Consider the following 22,958-nt stretch of genomic DNA (forward strand, 5'->3'; position numbering starts at 1 on the left):
ATATAACTCAGAAGTCCCTCTTTGAGGTAGTTATTCTAGAGAAATGACTGCATATGTCCACAGGCTGTGAATGTTTACAGCACCTCTATTCTTAATTACCCCAAACTGGAAACAACCCAAATAGCCTTCAATGAGTGCCTGAATAAACAAACTGTTACATCTGTATATTAGGATATTTACTACTCGGAAATTAAAAGGAATGAACTATTGACACTTGGAACAGATTGAATTAATGTCAAAAGCATTAGGCTGAGTAAACAAAGCCTGTCTCAAAAGGTTACATACTGTATAATTCCATTCGTACAACATTCTCAAAAAGATAACACTGTATGATAGAGAACATATCAGTAGTTTGAGAAAATTAGGGATAGGAGGAGGTGTGATTACAAAGGGCTAGCAGGAGGGAGCCCTTCAGATGTAACTATTCTGTATCTTGATGGTGGTGGGATTATAGGAATCTATGTATGCATTAAAATTCAGAACTGCGCACCACCAGAAAAAGTCAATTTTACAGTATGTCAATTTTAAAAATTAATTTTTTTCAGTTACTATCTCTGAAGTACTTAACACAGTGCCTGGCAAACAGTAAGCTTTCAAAATGTGCTTGTTACTTGAAAATAAAATAAATGTCTGTCTTCCAAGCCAAGGCACCTGCCTGTACATGAGAAACGCCCCCTGGGGACTGTTTAAAGACCAGGAGAAATCTGGCTTTACTGGAGTTTGTGCCCTCTGCAAGGGTCACGTCCTGGATGGTGTCCCCAGATGCTTTTGCACAAATAAAAGAGAAGCAACATGGAGATTCATGATCGTCCTGCACAAACAGTCCCCAGGAGAGGCTGAGATGGGAAAGGGTGGACTGTGGAGGGTGGTGCCCTTATAGAGTGGGTCCTATAGAAGCTCAGAGTTCACCTCGGGAGTCAGACGAATTCTGGTTCAAACCCTACTTCAGCTGCTCACCCAGCCTCTGTGGCCAGAGGAAGTTATTTCATTTTTGAACCTCAGCTTTGTCATCTGTGAACCTCAGCTTTGTCATCTGTGAAAAGCAAGTCATAAAGGTGCCCATAATGGTGACAATTTAATGACATGATGTCTATAAGATGCTCAGCATCATTGCCAGCTCATTGTAAGTGCCCAATAAAATGTTACATTTTATTGTTATTATTTGCAATAAAGAGATTGGCAGGATGCACTCTAAATGTGAATACCGGGTTACCTTTTATTGTGGGATTTTTATCTGCAAGATTTCATTATGAAAATTTTCAAAGTTACAGAAGGTTGAAAACACTGTTTAAGAAGTGTTGTTAGTGAGATTTGGGATACTGCTTCTTTCTTTTTGCATATCCATACTTCATATTTTTCTACAGCAGACATATATTACTTGGGTAATAAAAAATAAATACAAGGGAGGGGGAAAGAAAAAAAATGTTAAGCAGAACAGGCCCAAGGACAGAGCCCCATATTCCAAAGTCACTGCCTCTCCGACAGCCTGGGCTCTGCCATCGACTGTCTTTACAATCAGCCCCATGTCTAATCAGGAATTCTTCCCCCATTGAGCCATTTCACCTGCACATTGCCCTTGTGTCCACAGGATGTCAGGAGGGATTTTGCCAAGCACCTTGCTAAAGACCAGACATGAGGAGCCCATGGCACCTCCACCCCTCAAGTAATTCCATTAATGCAGCAAATCAGATCAACCCAGAGAAATCCATTCTTAGTGGTTTCTGATGTCTTCCCTTTCCATATACTTGCAAACCAGGGGGAGTGGAAAAGGAATGGATTCTGGAGTCAGATGGCTCTGGGTTTGAATCTCACTTGCATTTCTCAGATGTGTGACTTTGGGAAACTGGCCTGACCTCTCTGAGCCTTATTGTAAAAAGGGAATAATAAAGCTCATGTCACAGGTTTCTTTTAATAAATAAAATGATGACTATATCTGGCCCCCTCTCCTCCACACTGTGGTATCCTTAAGGCCAAGGCCTGGAACTTCCTATCCTTGTACCCCCAGGGCTTAGCACAGAGGGGGACCCTACTCTACCTCCCTCCCTAAATATCTTCTCTAATCCTCTCTTCATATCTCTGCCACTTGCATCTCCCCATCTCTCTCCACTATTCTCACCAACTCCCTTCTAGATATTTTCCTCTCCTCCTTCACCCAGTACCTCCCCTTTCTCTCTCCCCTGCCACCTCCCTTGCTCAGCCGATGTGACAAGTTCCACCTCCTGTCTCATTCCATGTTCCCAGTGTCCCTGAGCTACCCTGCAGCTGGTGGTCTGCCCCCGGGGCCCTTGGTGGAGAGGACTGTGCGGCATGGGAGTGATAAGTGGTGTCAACTCATTTACTCAATCACTTGTTAGCAGCTTCATTAGCTCCAAGGGCTCCATGGAAAGCCATTAGCTGTGACTCAGCCTGGGCCATCCGCTGGGGGCAGGGGGGAAGGTGACAGCAGAGAGAGGAGAAAATGAGAAAACAACCCACCAGCACTGGCGCCTCCCAGGGAGAAGGAGGCCCTGGCCAACTGCCCAGAAACGAGGGCTCCAGGGGCCTCCCCTTGATGCCCCGTGCACCAGGGCTCTTCCGGGTGGAAGGGGTGCTGCCCCCAGCCGGAGGACACTGGCCTGAAGCCCGCACTGCAGCCCTGCCCATTGCCCTGCTGCCTTTGCGGCCCTCCTGCTCCCATCCTCCTTTGCCCGCCATCCACTTTCCCTGCCTCCCCTCAGCGCACTCTGTTCTGTCTCCTCAGCCCAGCTGTCCCTTGAAACTGCAGCCCAATCTCAGAGCCATCTCTGCCACGGCCACAGCCGTCTTCCTGCTTAAAGCCCTGCCTTCAGAAGTGGCACTATTCAGGAAAATTTCCTGAAATTGCTGTCCCAGAGCCTGGGGATCCTAAAAACCACCACTAGCCAGGATAGATTTTCTCTATTACAAGAGTTCTTAAACGGACTCTTTCGGTGGGCCTCAGAGGTCTGCGTCCCCTCGGAGCTGCATGATAAAATTTGAGCGGAAGTACACCTTTCTGGGGAAATGCGTCCATGGCTTCCATCTGCACTTAAAGCTGCCACCACCCTCTCCCCCAGATGACCTCTGCTGCTGGCAAGGCTTGGCAGCCTTGGGAATTACACCCCACACATTCAGTTTGGGTCTGTACCTCAGAGAGAAAAGTAACAAATGTGTCCACAGTACTTTGCTATTTATGTCACATTCACACCTGTAATGTTTATTTGCTCCTGCAATACCTCTAGGGTAGAAGAAATGCTCAAAGTAAAGGTCTCTTGGACTCCCACTCCATGGCTGGACCAGGGCCCCTCCCTGTGCTCCCGGACACATAGCCCCCCACACCCTGCATCAGTAGGGCAGAGGTACTCGTCCATCTACCCCTGGACTGTGGGCACCTCACATGTAGTGCCCTGGACTTACTCCTTTATTCCTCTCCATCCTGGCCCCCAGCCCAGTGCCAGGCCAGGGAAAAGCCTCAATAAGTGTGTGTTGGATGAAGATATGAATGAGTCCCCATTTCACAAAGATATGAGCCACAAAGAGGTAAGATGATTTGCCTTACCTGAGGTCACCTTATCTTAACCTGGGTGGGTAGGTTGGGGTGAGGTGTGCTCTCTGGCTCTTCCTGGTTGTCCCAATATCTATTCTTCCCTTTTTCAGTAGTCAGATAACCCCTAAGTTAGCTGGCACCTTGTCTTCCAACATAAAAAAGCACAGTCCCAGCCTCCTTTGCAATTAGCTATGTATATATGACTAAGTTCCAGCTAGTGAATTGCAGTGGAAGTGGTGTTTATAATCTTCAGTAAGTCTTTAAACGCACCCTAAAGGTATGGTTGGTTTTTTTTTTTTTGCTTTTTCCTCCTTTCTGCTGGAGGAAGATTTAATGGCTGGAGCTCAAGCAACCATACTGGACCATGAAGTAAGGGACATATCATAGGCAACCAGAATGGAAACTTAAAGAACCCCAGGTCCCTGACAATTCACTGCCACACCAGCCTTGAGCTGCCAACCTTTATGCTTTTAACGTGATAGAATAAAACCTTGTGTGTTTATGGCAGTCATTCTCAAAGTACGCTTTCCAGATCAACAGCATCACCTGCCAACTTGTTAGAAAGACACTCTCAAGCACCTGAATCAGATTTTGGGGGTGGGATCTGCATTTTAACAAACCCTCCCAGTGATTCTGATACATGCTCAAGTTTGAGAACCACTCATTTAAGGCACTGTTAATTTCAGGTTTTCATCACTCACAGCTGAACCTAATCCCTACTGATAAAACATCAAAGGGAAACAAGGTTTCCTGGCAAGGACTGCACTTACCTTCAGAGCATCTTTGTGCGGGGGTGGGGGTGGGGGTGGGGATTTAAAGCATTTAAAGCACTCCTTCCACTAAGAAAAAACATGTAAATATATGTGAATATAATTGCACTACCTGAGCAACCAGAAACAAGCCAACTCTGGGGAACAATGAGAATGTGGGCATCTAGATGAGGCCCAGGAATAAAAAGGGGAGAGAGGGACTAACACTTAGAGAGAGTTTAATCATTGGCATAGAGCTTAAGTGCATTCAAAGGGTAGTTCCATAAATGTTTTAACATTTTTTTCAACTTTTTATGGGAGAATAGCACCCATACATCAATGTGCATAAACTGTAAATGTTCAGCTCTATGGGTAAACACGTCAGGGTAACCAGCACCCTGCAGGAGAAACAGCACATTCCCAGCCCCCACCAAAGTCCTCCTAGTGCCACCTCCCCTGACTCCCTGCCAAGGGTAATCACTTGCCCTAATTTTAACACATTAATGGAATTACATGTAAGTATTCTTCTATTTCCAGCTTTTGCTCAATATTGTTTATGAAATTCATCCTGTTATGTGCATAGTTTGTTCATTCATATCTCTATATAATATTCCATTGTATGAATATATCACAATTTATTTATCCATTCGACAGTTGACAGGCATTTGGGTAGTTTCAGGTTTGGAGATATTATGAAAACTGAGGCTACAACATTCTTGGAAGTGTCTTTTGGTGAATATGTCTACATATTTCTGTTGCATATATATCTAGGAGCAGAACCGCTGGGTTCCAGGGTGGCTACATGTTAAGCGTTTGCGCAGATACAGCCAGACCATTTCCCACAGTGGTTTACCAGTTTACATTCTCACCAACAGTGTGTGAGAGCTCTGGCCACATCCCTGGCAATAGCTGGTATTACCTCTTTTGCATTTTAGCCATTTTGGTGGATATGTAAGTGTATCTCATTGGAGTTTTAATTTGCATTTGCCTAATGACTAATAAAGTTGAGCATCTTTTCATATGATTATTGACCATTTGGATAGCTTGTAAACTGCCTGTTCAAGCTTTTTACCCATTTTTCTATTGAATTGTCTACCTTTTTCTTACTGATCTGTAAAAGTTCTTCATATATTTTGGATACGAATCCTTTACAGGTATCTTCTTCCACTCTCTTAGTGGTATGACTACTACAGTCTACTGTATCAATTTCCATAAACATCTTAAATCAGCAGGCAGAGAACATATGTATTCTCTTAGGAATTGGATGAAATTGTCAGTGCATAGAAACACATCCAGCTCTGTCCAACCCTGGCTGGGAGAGGTCTCCAGAGCCCCGGAGCATGGAACCCTGAGCCACATGCAAACCTGGACCCATAGTCTCACCCACACACATTGCCTCAGACTCTGAACCTGAATGCCAGATTGGCAAGCAACCCCACTTCAGAGGGGATGTGCTGGGAATCACATCCCAGAGTCACAGTCTATCAGGAAAAGCCAGAATATTGGATGGGGTGAAGCCATTTGAATATATGTGAGCCAGTGATTGTGTTCTCCCAAGCATACATATGGCCCTGGGTGCCTTGCGTAGGATTTTATGATCAAGGACCTGATGGGGAGACCACCGCACGTGCTCGTATCCACTTTGTCTGTAGTGTGAGCATTGCTCCTGAAAGTGGATGTTCTTGAGCAATGTACATCCTGAACACTAGGACTTGGTGGATTTGCTTTCTGGCATGAGTCAGGCAAAACCAGGGGAAACTTAGCCAAGGTTCTGGCAAAAGCAAGCATACTAGGGTTTAAGGCAGATTTTGGCATGTGGGGGAACAAGCATGAATGGACAGGTCTGGCCAGTCTTTCAAGCTAATAAAATGTCAGTAAGGCTTATACTCGAAGCCAGCCAAGCTGGATTGTGTGTTCATATGGGAGACTGGGGCTGATATCTATGGCCAATCTGTTCAGCAGGTCTGGGGGCAGCTGCTCATTTTGTCCTAGATAAAGAGACTTTTATCTTGCTCCTTCCCCTTGACAAAGAGAGTTTCTCCCTCACACAACCTTGGGCACTGCCTGTCTTAAGGAGAAGGAGGTTGGTTGGTGGCCCCAAGTATGTAAGCCTCCAGTGGAATGTTGAGGTCCTGAAGGCAGCTAGGAGGGTAAGATACGGGCCCAAGGAGGCTTTGGGGCAGAGCTGACAGCCAGGAGGATGCAGGAGGCAGTGAGGGGTGTGGGCTTTCCTACTGGAGCCTCTGCGTGTTGTGGCCCCCAGCCCTGGGGTCTGCTCAGTGTCCCACAGACCCAGCCCTGCCAAGACACAGGCTCTGGGAACCCAGGGGTCTGGGTGCCTGTTCCCAAGGAGAGGAGGGTGAGACCTGTTAGGGAGCAATGGGCAGATCCCTGGGACCTGGCTGGAGGGGACCCTTCCCTGTCTGAAGGCTTAGTGGGGGTGGGGGTGTCAGGCACCACAGGAAGCGGTCCTCATAGACCCAGGAGGGCCCCCACTGCCCACCCTACCACAAGCGTACACACCCGACTCTCAGTCTTGGGACCTCGAGGCTGCCCCACAAGGGAGCGCGTCCACGGTCCCACGGGCGCACTCGCGCTGCTGACAACCGCGCGGGCTCCTTCCCGGCCCGGAGCCCGCTCGCCGCCCCGGCCCCGCCCTCCGGGGACCGTGCGCCGCGGCCGGCCCGGCAGGCGTCCCGAGACGGGCGGCAGCTGTTTGCGCAGCGAAGTGGCGTCTGTGTACACAGGCGCGCGGCCGCGCTGCGCTTATCTCCCGCAAACACGGCTCCGCCGCCGCCGCCTCCATTAGCGCGCAGCCCCGGAACCCCGCGCCCGCCGCGCTCATCCGCCCTCGCAGATAAGGCCCGGAGGGAGCGGAGGAGGCCACCACGCCCGGCGCCCACCCCGCCCGACCGCCCTGCGGAGCCAGGGAAATGGCGGGGTGGCGTTACGGTGGCCCAACCCGAGGGCGCCGGGAGCCTGCTGCGCGCCCTGCCCCGCTGCTGCCCACGCGCGTCCAGTCGCCCTTCTCCCTTCCGCTCCCCAGAACCCGACTGGCCGCTGCGTGTGCGCCTGTCTGTCCCGGCCTCCTTCCCCTTGTGGTGGGCCGCGCAGCCAGGGACCCACGACTTGACTGGGTTCCCGGTGGGTGGGATCAGGAGCCCCGTCAGGAGTCCCTAAACCTTACTACCACCTCCCTGCTGCTACTATTACTACTGCTAATAACTTGACCCACGCTTAACGGGCGCAGGGCTGCCTGAGGAGCGTCACTGTCTCATCTGAATTCACGCTTCCAGTGAGGGAGGCACCGGTATCATTCCCATTTTACAGGGGTGGAAACTGCTTATTTAGAGAGGCTGCATTTGAATGAACCTGGTGTGGTTCTCCAGCCGGTTAGGCCAGCCTCCTCAGTTCTCCGAGGAAGAAACTGAGGCCCAGCCCGGGAGGCCAGCTCCCAGGCAGGCCTCTGTAAGACACAGAACTGAGTGCCTGACACCCACTGGCATCTGGCTGTCAGGCAAGCAGTCAGCTGCGAAGCTACTGAAATTGATTGTCTAAGTCTAGACCCGGCCTGGCACGATCATTAAATCTCTATTTTGCTCTTAATTAAACCCAGTCTGGTTGCACCAGGTGGTGTTACCAGACACAACTTTGTTTCTCTTCCAAACTTGTATAAAAGTGGTGATATGACTTTAATAATGAAAAAGAAAAAGCCCTTCCAAATACAAAATAAACATTAAAAATTGTCATAAATTGGACTACATTAAAACTTAATGCTTCTCTGTATAATAAAAAACTGAATTAAAAGGCAGGCCTTACAATTAAGAGAACCTATTTACAACATACACAGCCAAAGAAGCATGAAGACTGGAATAAATGAAGAATGCACAAATAAAAAGAAAATGATAGAGACCCTATTTTAAAAGCAAGCAAGGACAATACACAAATGACTAATAAATGTTAAAGACATTTATTCAGTCTAGAAATGCAAATTAAAATAAAGAGATACTTCTTTTTTTAATTGAGAAAATTTTGGCAAAGTTTTTAAAAATGATAATGCCTGGTGCTGCCCAGGCCATTGCGGGCACTTTTGCAAACACTAGAGATGAGATTGGAAGAGAACCATCAGAGCCTAGTTTTGAGTAAACATGTACACCCTTTAACCCAGGGTCCCCATTTCTGCAAAGGTAACCAGTGGGTAGACCCAGATATAAACAGCAAGAGTACTCATCAGAGCAGTGATTAACAAGAGCTCACACATGAAAAGGGAAACAATGCAAATTGCCAGAATGTCTGACATCAAATAAGTTATAGTGTATATAGAATATATACTTTTTTAATGGAGCCATTAAAAACCATGTTCTAGAAGAGTGTTAAGTGATGTGGAATTTTTATGACATGGACATGTTATAAAATAATATGCCTACCTAGGAAAAAAGCAAAGTACAAAAAATAGTACATATAGACTGATTCCAAGTCTGTGGAAAAAATTGGATGGATACAGATAGATGGATAGATAGATATGTCTATACATAGGAAAAAATCTCACAGGGACATTGTATATGTAAAAAACGTTAAGAGTAATTTATCTCATGGGATGGGATTATGGGTGATATTTTTCTTTATATTTCTCTATAATTTTATAGTTTATAATAAATATTTAGTACTTTTATAATCAGAAAAGTTTTAATTGAGAAAATTAAAAACAAAAGAAATTAGAACAAAAACATCTATCAGCCATAAAGCATTCTTGCCTCCACCTTTTTGGCATTCCAGCCCAGTCCAGGGAACCATGTTTTTGGAGTTTGCTCAGGGATAGGAGACCCCCCTTGCTCCTCCAAAGGACCCCCAAACTTCCTGAGAGCTGCCCTCTGGCTGGCCCACCTATAGGGACCTCCACTCCTGCCCAGTGTCTCACCCAAACTCTGCCTGCTGCCATCCCCTTCTTTCCTGCCTATCCTCTGCGAGGCAGGGATTTGTCCTATCCCCCAGTTCTATGCCCCCTTTCCCCCATCTTCCCATAAGGCCCGAGGACTCCAACTTAATGCTCCCACCACCACCACCCTGCCCCAGTGCCAAAGCTCCCTCCCTCCCCAGACCGTCTCCAGCCTCTGACCAGGAATGAGAGCCAAGGAAGGGCCAGAACCAGAGGCTCTGTGGTCTCAGCAGGGTAAGAGCAGAGACCAGGCCCAGGGCCTGGGAGGAACAGAGACCCAAAATTCACCAGGATTAGGGAACAGGGAGGGGACACCCCCTTGGCCCATAAAGAGAGAGTACCCAGACCTTTCCCTCCTGAAGACACATGCCCAGGTGTATGTCCAAGAGGGATGGCATTTGAGGTGTCTGAGGAGGAGGCTAGGTGCCCCATTGCTCCACACGGTTCACCCCAGGACTAGGTCACTGTCCTGTGCATCATGAGTTTCTGGAGCCCTGCAGCTAAAGGGCAGGATCACTTGAGGACTGTGACACCAGGCAGCCCTAAACTGGAATCCCAGTTCTACAACCTCTGATTTTCAGCAAGCCACTTTCATCTCTAAGCCTCAATTTCTTCATCTGTAACTTGGAAGAATAATACCCTTGCAAGGTCATTGTAAGGACCACAGATAATGGAGAAAAACCACAGAGTACATGTCCCTTAAACCGTACCTGAGGCTGTTATGCCTGTGCCAGGACTCAGAACCACCGCCACTGTCCGGGAAAGCCTGTGTTTCTGCCCCTCCACCCGGTCACTGGCTCACACGTGGCTTTCACGCCCAACTGACACAAACTATTTTTTAAATCCCAGCTCTATGTGTGTTTGCTGCATGCCAGGTACACTGCTAAGCATTTTACATTTAATACCAATAGCAATCCTGTAAGATCCATGTCATTAGCCACATTCTACTGATAAGGAAGCTGAGACTCTGACAGGTTAATCAACTTGCCCTGGTCCCACGGGCAGGTAACACCTCACAATACCAGGGCTGAAGTTCTGGCCAGTTAGGCCGTGGCCTGAACCCTCCCCTCTCTCTCAGGCTTCCTCGTGGAGCCAGGTGCCAGCCCTTCCTCTAGCCCTGTGTCCACTCCTCCTCTGGCAGTCAACACAGACATGGGTGACTGTGGCCCTGAAGCCGCGTCTCTATTACCCATATTTTCAGACCGGGCAGAACTCCCCCTCCTCCGCCGTTATTAACTGCTCCAGGAGTCTCCTGAGACAATCAGGCCTTCCTCTCTTCACCATCACTGCTGCTCTCTGGCTTAATTACTTCCCTGCCTGGCTGTAATAAATGTCTCTGAGCCCCTGAGACAGGAAACTTCATGAGGAGCATCCGCCTCCCTGACTCAACATTGCCTCCCCCAGCCCTGCCCCTCTGGACTAGGACACAGATCAGCCTCTGCCCCGTCTCCAAGCTAGCCCCAGCTCCACCTCCAGCAGGTATCTGTGAGTGGGGGACCCCCAGTCCCTCAGCCTCCCTGCCCCTGATGAAACGCAGACTAGAAACCAGACTATCAAGGGTCTGCCCTGGATTGGGGAGCCTAGATCCTCAGTCCCTCACCAGCAATCTGCCCACAGGTATTGGAGCAGGTGGCTCAGAATGGCAGCTCCTCCTGGCTTCCTATGTGGAGTCAGCACGAAGAGGCCATTCTTTCACTCATTCACCCTGCATTCCCTGAGCACCCACTCTGCCAGCCTGTGCTCCAGGCGCTTCGGATGCCACAGGGAGCAAGGCAGGCAAGGTGCATGCCCCCTGGGAATCACGGTCTGGTGGGAACACAGCCCAAAACAAATGAAGGAACAGATAAACACAATGACTTTGAGGAGGGGGAGCTGAGAGAGTAATGGCTTGGGTAGCAGGGGAAGGGCAGGGAGAGTTGGCACATGCACATCCATCCCATCCTACTGAATCCCTACACTGGAAGTCCTTACAGCGAGCGGTCTGTTCTGCAGCACTCATACCTCAAGGCCAAGAAGCTCATACTGGATTGTCACCTCCAATCACCCAGGGCTTCAGCCACACACCCAGTCCACCCATCACCTAAAGCAACCACAGGGAGGAGAGCGGATAAACGGTGGGAGCCGCAGAGCAACCATGTCAGGAAGGAGGGCAGCAGAATGAACATGGTGTTCCCTGAATCTGGGGTCACCCTTCCACTGGGGTCCCCTATCCTCCCACCAATCACCAAAGTGATTTCTAGGTAGATTAAAGAGTTAAATGTAAAAATAGATTGAACTATGGAAAACCAAAGAGAAATGGAACCATCAGACCTCTTGAGGGAACAGACCTTAATGAGCAGGAAAGCGCTGGAAGAAATCACAGAGAAAGGTCAGCAACCTTGCCCATGTAAGCGTTAAACATGTGCATGTCGTAAAAGCATAACTGAAATTACGAATTGGGCCTCTCCTTGCCAAGCTAACTCCTAGTTTGTCCTAGATTCAGCTCCACATGGAACTTTCCTAACTGCCCCAACCCCTCACCTCACCTGCTCTGGGTTGGCTGCTGCCCCTCACTGGCCCCTGGCACCCTGGCTGCCCACCCCATTACCAAAGCATAGATGGAACTCTGTTGTGAATGTTAATTTTTTTTTCCAAGACTTTTTTTTCTTTTGGTATCATTAATATAAAATCACATGAGCAACATTGTGGTTACTGGATTCCTCCCATTATCAAGGCCCCCCCCACCCCATTACAGTCACTGTCCATCAGCGTAGTAAGATGCTATAGAGTCACTACTTGTCTTCTCTGTGCTACACTGTCTTTCCTGTGCTTAAATGTTAATTTCTGTTTTGACCCTCTTGGCCCATGGGCACCTTGACATCTTTTTGATTTGGCACACAGAGATACTTTATATAGAGTAGAACTCAAAAACTTTTTTTAGTGGATATCTGTTATATTTTCTGCTTCTCCAGGTTTTTTTTTTTTAATTCACATAACATAAATTTTACCATCTTAATTTTTTGAGGAACTGCCGTACTGTTTCCATAGCAGCTATACCATTTTACATTCCCACCAACAGGACTCAAGGATTCCAATTTCTCCACATCCTCACCAACACTTGTTACTTTCTGGGGTTTTTGGGAGAAGCCACCCTAATGGGTGTGAAATGGTATTTCACAGTTGTTTTGATTTGCTTTTCCCAGTAGCTACTTTTTAAATTGGAGAATCAACAGATTAAAAAATCCATACAGCAAATATGACAAAGGGTTAGTACCTTTTAAATATAAAATGAATATACTAATCTCTAAGCAAAACATTAGGATCCCCAAAAGATAAATGGACATGAACCGACAACTCCAAAAGAGGAAAACAATACAAGAACAAATAGTGAATGTCAATGGTAATGAAAAAAGACAAATCAGGATGCCATGTTTTACCTGGTAAGACTGCAAAACTTTAAAAGATAAAACTTTACCATTTGACCCAGGAATTCCACTCCTAGGAATTTACCCTAAGAATGCAGCACTCCAGTTTGAAAAAGACAGATGCACCCCTATGTTTATCGCAGCACTATTTACAATAGCCAAGAATTGGAAGCAACCCAAGTATCCATCAGTAGAAGACTGGATAAAGAAGATGTGGTACATACACACAATGGAATATTATTCGGCCATAAGAAGAAAACAAATCCTACCATTTGCAACAACATGGATGGAGCTAGAGGGTATTATGCTCAGTGAAATAAGTCAAGCGGAGAAAGACAAATACCAAATGATTTCACTCCTCTGTGGAGTATAAGAACAAAGGAAAAACTGAAGGAACAAAACAGCAGCAGAATCACAGAACCCAAGAATGGACTAACAGAGGATCAAAGCCTAATTTGGCTACCCAGAAAATGAATTAAGATACGATATGAAGAAGAACTTCCAACATCAACATCCTCTGGAAGAGTCATTCCAGAAGATGATCATCAAAAAAACTTCAACAAAGATCCTGGCGCTGTTGCAGTTGTAGCTGCATTCATCCCACCGGTTCCTGGACTTGCCATTGGAATGAAGGAGATATCTAAGCTGGCCTGTGCATACAGTAAAACAACAAAATTGACTGGATCTATACTGTTGGAACTCAACCAAGAATTAGAGGAAGTGCAAGTTGCAGTGCTCCAAAATCAAGTGACTATAGACTATCTACTGTTAAAAGAACATATGGGATGTGAACAGTTCCCAGGAATGCGTTGTTTTAATTTGTCTTATTTTTCTCAAACTATTCAAATTCAGCTAGACAATATCCATCATATCATTGATAAGTTTTCACAAATGCCTAGGGTACCTAACTGGTTTTCTTGGTTTCACTGGATATGGCTGGTAATTGTAGGTCTGCTTTTGTTATGTAGCTATATTCCTATTATGTTAATGTGTGTATGCAATTTAATTAGTAGTTTAAAAACTATACATGCTTATGTTGCTCTACAAGAAGATGTGTCAAAGAAATAATCAATCTTCCCATGTTTTCTTCCATCTGCTACTTCTATAGCTTTTCTTCTTCCTTCCTAATTACAACCCTTAAGTAGAATTCGTGCCTCATATCGAAATTACCGAGTATCATAATTCTTCCAAGTGGTAAAGATACCTCAAAACAAATGCTGGGCATAGAAGCCACAGGGCATAAATCGGCTAAGAAGTAAAAAGCTAACCTTTTCAAACAATATTGCTTCTCTCTCACTTACCAACTTTACATTTCCCTGTATGGCCCCGGAAGATAACTGGTTAGCCAGAGACGGGTAAGATTCCTCAAGGGAGGAACAACCTAAGACAGGCACAGTCACAGGGGGGCCATCAGGTGAGAAATTGGGGATCAACAGAGGTGAGGCTTAGAACCTCACCCCCCCTGTTTTGAGAGAAATCTTCTGTATCCACGGATGCTTTGTTGCCCTTGTCTAGCTTGTATTAATACTTAGTCTATAGGCACAGACCTGATCATCTACATTTGCCCTCTTACAGCACTAAATTATGTTTTCTACCTTTATCTTGCATCTACCTACCACTTCAGCATTTTATTCAAAATAATAATAATAATAATGATAAGGGAGAAATGTGGGATTCACATATAAATCAAGTATAAAAATCAAACGAATAATCATATCTGACTTGTTTATAGTTCATGATGCGTGATCAAAACTGAAAGTTTCTGTGATATGACTGCCCTTGCACTGTTCACCATGTAAGAACTTATTCACTATGTAAGAACTTGTTCACCATGTAAGAACTTGTTCGTTATGCTTCAGAAGATTGGAGACTGTTGAGAATTAGGCTTGGGGTTGATTAATGATTGTGCATTGAGTCCCCTGTACAGAATTTTATTGTTGTTAACAACCATTTGATCAATAAATATGAGAGATGCCCTCTCAAAAAAAAAATCATGAGCTCAGTGATTACAGAAGGATTCAGTACTCATCACTGAGATGTACAGTGCTTTCTAGTAATAGACAATTACATTTACTTTACTTTTTGATACTTTTTTTTCAAATGGTAGGTATGATCATTAGAGTTACCATCTTAAGTGAGTTATGAAATCAATTAATACATCATGACTGATCAGCATGTGCTTAAATGTGGTCTGCATATCTATATACACATACACTTAAATATACCTATACTCACACATCGATATACTGCTTCTTAAACTTTTGTCAATCTTCTGTGTAATGTGTATACAGAGTCTCAAAATAAAGTCTTAGTACCAAAAAAAGTTTAAAAAAAAAGATAAAACTTGCTGCTGGCAAGAATGCTGGCAAATAGACATGCTCACTCATTCATGTCTGATGAGTGTGTGTTTGTACAACTCTTCAAAAAAGGATTCAAGAGCATTAAAATTATTCATACACTTCAACCCAGAATCTCAGTTTCTGGCACCTACTAAAATAAACTCAACTCAGAAATATAAGTGCAAAAATGTGTACCATAGTTTATTTATAAAGGTAAAACATTGAAAGCACCATAAATATCTAGCAACATACGTAATATTAAATTTTAAAATATTCCTATCACGTAACATTATGCAGCCCCAAAAGATGATTATGAAGTTTATGAGACAGGAAACTGTTTAGGACTTAATGTTAAGTGAGAAAAGTAGGATAGAAAATGTTACCTGCAAGATCTCCACTAGGAAAAAAAATAAGGGTGGTAAATATATGTAATTATATATGGCAAGACGGTGGAAGCTGCCTCGTGTTGATAAGCCTGTGGGTAGTTCTTGTGCCTCCCTGTGCTTCCTCTCGTCACACTACACCTCTCCCTAAACCGACAACATAATCAGAACTCTTCATAAACACTGATCAGATATTCCTTCTTGTGAATGTCCTTAAAAAATCATTTAAAATATGAGGGAAATGTTTATGCACAAAGTGCTAATTACAGCATTATTTTAATCACCTATAAATTGGATGTAAATCAAGTGTTTAATGTAGGATAAATAAATGAGGGAATTTTACCCTTATAGAAATTTTAAGCGTTCACTGAAAGGCTTAGTTAGGAAGGGTTATGGGTTGAATTGTGTCCCCTAAAAAGATATGTTGAAGTCCCAAGCCTTCAGGATGTGACTTTATTTGGCAACAGGGTCATTGCAGATGTAATTAGGATGAGGTCATATTGGAATAGGGTGGCACTTGATCTGGTATGACTGGTGTCCTTATAAGAAAAGGAGACTCACACATGGAGAAGCCATGTGACCAAGGAGACAGAGACTGGAGTGGTGCATCTATAAGCCAAATTGTATGCCAAGGACTGCCAGCAAATACCAAAAGCTAGAAGAGGCAAGGAAGGATTCTCCCTTATAGTTTTCAGGGGAAGCAAGGCCCTGCTGACACCTTGATCTTGGACTTCCAGCCTCCAGAACTGTGAGACAATAAATTTTTGCTGTTTTAAGCCATCCAGTTTGCAGCACTTTGTTAGGGCAATCCTAGGACACTAAAGCAGGGAGTGACATAAAAATGCTTATGACATCCTGATAAGTGAAAAATCAGGAAAATTAATTATATGTACACAACAACACTGCCACGTTTTAAAAAAATACATACATATATATATATATATATATATATATATATATATATATATGTATATATATATGAGTTTGGAAGGAAACAGACCAAATCCAAACAGCAGCTGTATAGTAGGCCAGGTAGGTTTTGGCCAGTTTTCATTTTCCTAAATTACTCGTATAGTTAAAAAAAAAAAAAAGTTGTATTAAAAACCAGCTCTTCTTTCCAGTCCCACTGTCAGGACCCTGATCCCTATGCCTGGAATCCACCCACATACACATACCACTCTGACCCCATCCCGCAGTCCATCTTTCATCTTCCAAGAGCCCGCCTAGGATCAGGCCACTCTCCTCAAAATCCCTCACTGGCTTCCCAGGTCTCCTTAACGCGTACCCACACCGTGGGCCTCAACCTCCCCTCGACTTTGCTCTCCCCTCCTCCCGCCTTTCCCTGTCCACCACACCGGCAGTCAAGCCAGAGAACTTTGATACTTTCCCTGGAATTTCTCACTCTTGAGTCGCAACAACCGGTACTCAGAGAGGGAGGGAAGAGAGCTTTCTCCCTCCCAAGGAGATGGAAACGGAAGACCCCGCAGCAGAAGTGAAAGTCCTGCTCAAAGCCAGCCCGAGGCTGGCTCTGGCCCCAGATCAAGGCCAGGACCGTGCCCTGTCCCCGTGTCCACTCACCCAGCCCCATGCCCGGTACCCAAGGCGCTCTGTTAATGTGTCCGATCTGAGGATGCTTGAGACCCCTCTTCCCACCTTCGCCCCAAAGGAAAACTCCCACTCCTCTCACCGCCTTTGCCCCCGACTTCCCGCTTAGGCTGCGCCCTCACTCCCCCATCTCTGGGCTGGGTTTTCCTGGAAGAAGGTTGGGGTATCGGGATCCGAGAGAGGCGCTAAGGCGGGGGTGGCTCTGGGAGGGCGTTGACTGGGGGTGCGGTTAGCCAGAGCCCCGGGAGGGCAGCAAGCCTGGGCACTAGGGTAACTGCAGTCGACCCCCAGAACCGCCGCCCTCGGCGGGTACCGTCTCGCCCCTCCGGCGGATCGCTTTACTGCCTGGATCTGCTCCGCACTGCAGTGAACCGGGACCTCCGGTTCGGAACCCACCCAGACCTCGTACCGCATAGCAGTGCCTGCATTGCCCTCTTGTGGCCATAGTGTGCAATTACAACCTGCAGGCACAGTGGAATCCGCGTCCTTACCCACTGAGGACCCGTCGGGTACTTCGGGGTGTGGACCTAACCCCCTGAGTTCCCTGAGTCCAGAGGCTGACTATTCATCCTTAGGACGGTTTCCTGGGCCCTGCTCCCGGCAATGCCGTACCTACACGTTACCTTCACATTGGGACAGGCACAGATTAGGATGAACCATATGAAATTTCCATTAGTTGACCTGTTTGACATATAAAAACACAAAACATACAAAAGATACACATGAACTCTGCCCCACACCTCACTCTTACCCATGCCCAAACCTTCAAACACAGAGACATGCACACCTCTACACACTCCTGTCTGCTCTGAGGAACACACAGATGGATAACCCTCAGGCAGCTTTCAGCCATGGGAGACAAAATTCCACCTAGCACTACCCGACCTTAACCATGAGTTGCACACAACTCCCCCACCCTCACACAGCCATGAACGTTCATACACAACACCCCCAGTCCAGCTGTGCCCCAGCGTCTTCCCCTCTCCCTCTCTAGCTCCTCCTCAGCTTCACCCTAACGAGGGACATCCCCATATTGAAGGCCACTCTCCAGACCTCTGGGGACCAGCCCACATCTCTGCTCCACTACTTGCCAGATTTTAATGCCCACAGATCTTAGTAAAATGCAGAGCCTCACTCAGTAGGCCTAGACTGGGCCCAAGGCTCTGCATTTCTACCAGTTCCCAGGTGATGCCTGGAACCACAGTTTGAGGTCTGAGGCTCTGCCGTCTTCTTCACCCACAATTTCCCCAGCAGTCCCATGCTGCGGTCTAATCCCAGGTCCCTCCTCAACCCACAACCACCAGGCTTCCCCATCCCACCTCCCTATCACCCAATGAAATGGAAAAGATGGGAGAAGCCAATGACTTTTCCTTCCTTCTTGAAACATCTCTGCCCGTGAATTCTAGGTGACTCCTGGTGTGCCTCCTCCTCTGGACCCCGTCAACCCTTCCACTGTGCTCTCCCCTTTCTAAAGCCCCTCCCTGGCAGCTCATGCCCATGCTCAGGGTCCTCCTCTGTCACCCTCTCCAGGGCCTCTCCTGACCTCTCCTGAGCTCCAGGCCTCCTTTCCCCTTGTGTGCTAGGAAGCTCTACCTGTGCCCTGAAAGCACTTAACCTCCACTTGTCTAAAATCAGCCTCCTAGTATCTTTGTGATAATGGCAATGCCTACCTCATGGTGTTACTGTGAGAATTAAGTAAGTTAACACGTATCATATATTTAGAATAGTCCATGAGGAAGAGTTTGCTATTATTATCTTGAAGACAGTAGGCTTTCCTAAATTTTCCCCAAACCCCAGAGACTGTAAACTGAAGAAGACCCTTCATATCAGAGGGTTATGGACAATTCTTCTCAGGTCTCTATCGGATGCTAATACGTCTGTGTGTCTGCGACACCTCTCTTAACATCGCTGATGGCCTTTTCCTTCTCTAACAAACCCCGGGAGGGAAGCAGCCAGAAGGCGGCAGAGTAGGGAGCCCCCTGATGGACAAGAGGCGCATGGCACACTCAGAACTGAAATCCTTAAATCAGGGTGCTTCCTCTTACACCTTGTGCTATGTATTTGTAGATTATTTAGTATTTCACATATTTATGCCTTGGAAGAACACTATACCTGAATGAAGCAAAATATCTTTCACTGTGTTTAAACTATTTAAGGCTGGGAACTTGCATGTATGAGAATTCATTAAATCCACTTTATTTTGAAAATATCCAAGCATACAAAGAAGTCAAAAGATAGTATAATGAATCCCCTGTACCCATTATCCAACTTCAACAAGTATTAGCTCCTATCTCATGGCCAGTCTTGTAGCTGTTACCTAGCCCACTTTCACCCCTCCAGGGTTATTTTGAAGCAAATTCAAGGCATCTTATCATTTCATCTATAAATATTCTATATGTACACTAAAAGATATAGAATAGTTTTAAAAACATAACACACAATCATATCACACCTCAAAAATTAATATACCAAGCAACCTAAGTGTCCATCAATAGATGAATGGATAAAGAAGACGTGGCATATACACAATGGAATATTATCAGCTATAAAAAGAAAAGAAATCCTGCCGTTTGCAACAACATGGATGGATCTAGAGGGTATTATCCTCAGTGTATTATAAGTCAAGCAGAGAAATACAAACACCATATGATTTTCCTTATTTGTGGAATATAAAAACAAAGCAATATAGAAGGAACAAAACAGCAGTAGACTCACAGACACTAATAAGTGACTGGTGGTTACCAAGGAGGAGGGATTGGGGTGGGTGGAGAGAGAGGTGGAGGGGGATAAAGGGGCACAATAATTCATAATCACAGTATAAACTGATCATGGGGGTGGTAGTACAGCATGGAGAATATAGTAAATGCTTCTGTAACATCTTTCTATATTGATAGATAATAACTGCACTAGAGGGGGTGAAGATTAAATAATATGGGTAACCGTTGAACCACTGTGTTGTACATTTGAAAGCAATGTAAGATTGTATATCAACCATACTTTATTAAAAAAAAAGAAAACGTGGTATAACCATACAATAGAATAGTATTCAGTCTTTTTAAAAAATCTGCCATTTGCAACAACATGGAAGTGGAGGATATTATGGTAAATGAAATAAGCCAAATACAGAAAGACAAATGCTTTATGATCTCACTTACATGTGTGATCTAAATCTACATTGACAGATAGTAATTGCAGTAGAGGGGGTGAGGATTTAATAATATGGGTAACTGTTGAACCACTGTGTTGTACATTTGAAGCCAATATAAGATTGTATACAATACTTCAATTAAAAAAATAAAATATCAAATATCCTTTGTGCTCAAATTTCCCTGATTGTCCAAATTCTTATGGTTTGTTTGAATCAGAATCCAAATAAGGATTAAAAGATATTTCTAAAAATACATCTTTTAATCTATATGTTCATCCTCTCCTCTCCTACTCTTTCCTTTGCAATTTATTTGTTGAAGAAACTAAGTTGTTTGTCTTAAAAAGTCTCCCACAGTCTGGATTTTGCTGACTGCGTGCCCACCGGGAAATTTTCATCCTTACAACAGTGCAATCAGATTCTATTTTATTCTCTTTTCCCCATTTTACAGGTGAAAAAACTGAAGCTCAGAGAAATTAAATGTTTTGCCCAAACTTTTGCAGCCAAAGAAGCAGCAGAGCCCAGTCCTCCTGACTTCCAGCCAGGAAAAATGAGATCTTCAGAGCACCTTGTTCAATACTGGCACATAGTATGTGCTCAAAAAGCTGTGCTTGACTGAAAAGGCTTTTGTCCACTCCCACTTGTCACATCCCACAGGTGCAGCTCTGAGACAGCACCCACTGGGCTCTGCCTCCTCACCAATGGAGAGGGCCACTCTGGGGCTGCCTGGGCTCTCCCAGGGCCACCCCCAGGAACACAGACTCCCAGACCCTGAAACCATGAACCCAGGCTCTCCACTTCTTTCTCTCTGTCCCATCTTCACTCATTCATTCAATAAATATAATCTGAACTCCTCTCACGTGCCAGACACATTGCAACATGTGAATGTGCGGCTGCTCGCCTCTGTACGTGGGTAGGTGGGGATGGTCTCAGAGGGGTGTGTCTTCTTCTTACTCTGTATGCAGTATGTGTGTGCGGGTATGTGAACACAAGTCTGTGTACTTCATGTCTCCAGATCTAAGTGATCCCATATTGTCAGTGGCTACAGCTGGGTGTATGTATGTGTGTTCCCCATATTTTTTCATGTATATGTGTGTATGTTCCTATGTATGACATAGCTGCTGAGAGGGCCTCTGTAAACATGCACAGTTCTGTTCTCAAATGTGTGTCTGAGTGGATTGGCATCTCTCTGTACACCTGTGTGTTTACACACCTGTGTATCTGTGTGTATCTCAATCAATAGTGTGGGTCTCTACATCTGGGTACTCTGTGTGTATGTGCCTCAGGTGCTGTCGGCTGTCAGTGCTGGCCCCTCACTTACCTAGGTTCCTGTCACCTCCATGCCTAGCTACACTGAGTGGCAGCCAAGGAGGGATCCAATGGGAGGAACACGCTCAGCCCTGCAAACCAGCTCCTGTGCCCAGGGCTGAGGCCCCTGCTGAGGGGAGGCATCTGGAGGAGTTGGAAGATTGTGTCTGCTCCCAGCATCTCCAACACCCAAGGCCTGAGGAGGAGACAGGAGCCTGGTGCTGGGCACAATGACAACAGGCTTTGCTCTGAAAAACAAAACAAAACTACAGCCAGCTTCAATGGTAAAAAAGAAAATTTGAGCTGGAACCACAGACCAACAGTGATCCTGTAGGCTTTCACTTCAGAGAGGTTTGCTCAAGTAGGAGTGTTGACCCCATAGACCTACACTCATCTCCTCCAGAAAGCAGGCTAGTTCTCCAACCAGAGGCTAGCCTTACCCCAGGGAGAGGCAGTGGGGCCACAATGGCCCCAGGGTCACTGGGCCTGGAGTTAATCATCCACTCAGGTTATCCCTGGGCCCTATTGGCTGCCTGGGGACACAGCCCTCTGGGCTAAAGCCCAAAGGATGGGAAGCAGCTCCCCAGCCAGTGTCTGCCCCACTGGCCCAAGGAACATGTGGCTGACGCTGTTGGCTACTGAAAAGGGTGGGCCCTCATGACACCCCCAGTCTGAGAAGGGAGAGATCAGCCCTGCCCTCAGGGAGCCCCAGTCTGAACGGAGAGGCTCTCCTAGCCCTCACAGGAGGCAGTTGGCAGGGAGCAGGACCTAGCAGCAGCTGGGGGAAAGGACATGGAAAGGATGTACTGGGTTGGAAGGAGTAAAAAAAGGCCAGGTCCAGGGCAGAGATCCAGAGCAGCAAAGGTGGAGAGCCAAGGAGGAATCCTGGAGTGGATAGGGGCCAGGGAAGGTGGGCACTCTAATAAGGGGTTTGGATAGAGAGACATGGAAAGGGAAGCACATTTCAGGCTGGGGACTCTGAGGGCAGAGGGGAGGAAAATGATCAGGGCCCAGGGATGAGACCACCTCCTCTGGTGGATTCTGGGAAGTGGGTGCAGCAGTAAAGAGGGAAGAGAAACAAGACCCTGGAGGTGGTCCCACAGGGCTGGGGGTATAGACCCTCTATGCCATTGCTTTGCTCTCCGTTGGAACCCTAAATTTCTAAGTAGGAAAATGGAAAAGTCAATGGAGGAGATCACAAAAGTCAGCTCCCCTCACCCTCTGCCAGGAGTCTCCTTCCTGGGACAGTGGTATGTGCATGTGCGTTGGTGGGGGATCCTAGGAAGGAGTTGGTGCACTCACCCAGCATCCTCTGGGATACACAAGAGAGGAGAAGCCCAGGTCACTGCTCCCCATTCAGAGAGAGCCCCAGGAGTCCTGACTCCCAGCACTGGGAGCACAGAGCTGCACATAAGGAAGGAGAGAGCAAGGGGTGGGAATTTAGGATGCCTAAGATCTGGCCATGATGCAAACAAGCTGTGCGATCTTGGTCAAGTCATAGAACCTCTAGAGTTGGTTTCCTCCCCTATAACAACAGACGTGGGA

At 46.2% G+C, this 22,958-nt stretch overlaps 2 protein-coding genes across 3 annotated transcripts in view; both read right to left on the minus strand.

Annotated features, from left to right (window-relative positions):
- The window catches only part of PYY (peptide YY), a 34,879-nt gene extending 12,062 nt beyond the window's left edge, over nt 1-22,817 (minus strand). The window contains exon 1 of the mRNA XM_073235672.1: nt 21,427-22,817. The gene's annotated coding sequence lies outside the window, so the exon portion shown is untranslated. The remainder of the gene's footprint in view (nt 1-21,426) is intronic.
- The window catches only part of LOC108410006 (transmembrane protein 101), a 57,412-nt gene that overhangs the window by 23,502 nt on the left and 10,952 nt on the right, over nt 1-22,958 (minus strand). The gene's annotated exons all lie outside the window — the stretch shown is intronic.

The sequence above is a fragment of the Manis javanica genome, chromosome 4 (genome assembly GCF_040802235.1).
Source record: "Manis javanica isolate MJ-LG chromosome 4, MJ_LKY, whole genome shotgun sequence".
Classification (NCBI taxonomy): Eukaryota; Metazoa; Chordata; class Mammalia; order Pholidota; family Manidae; genus Manis; species Manis javanica.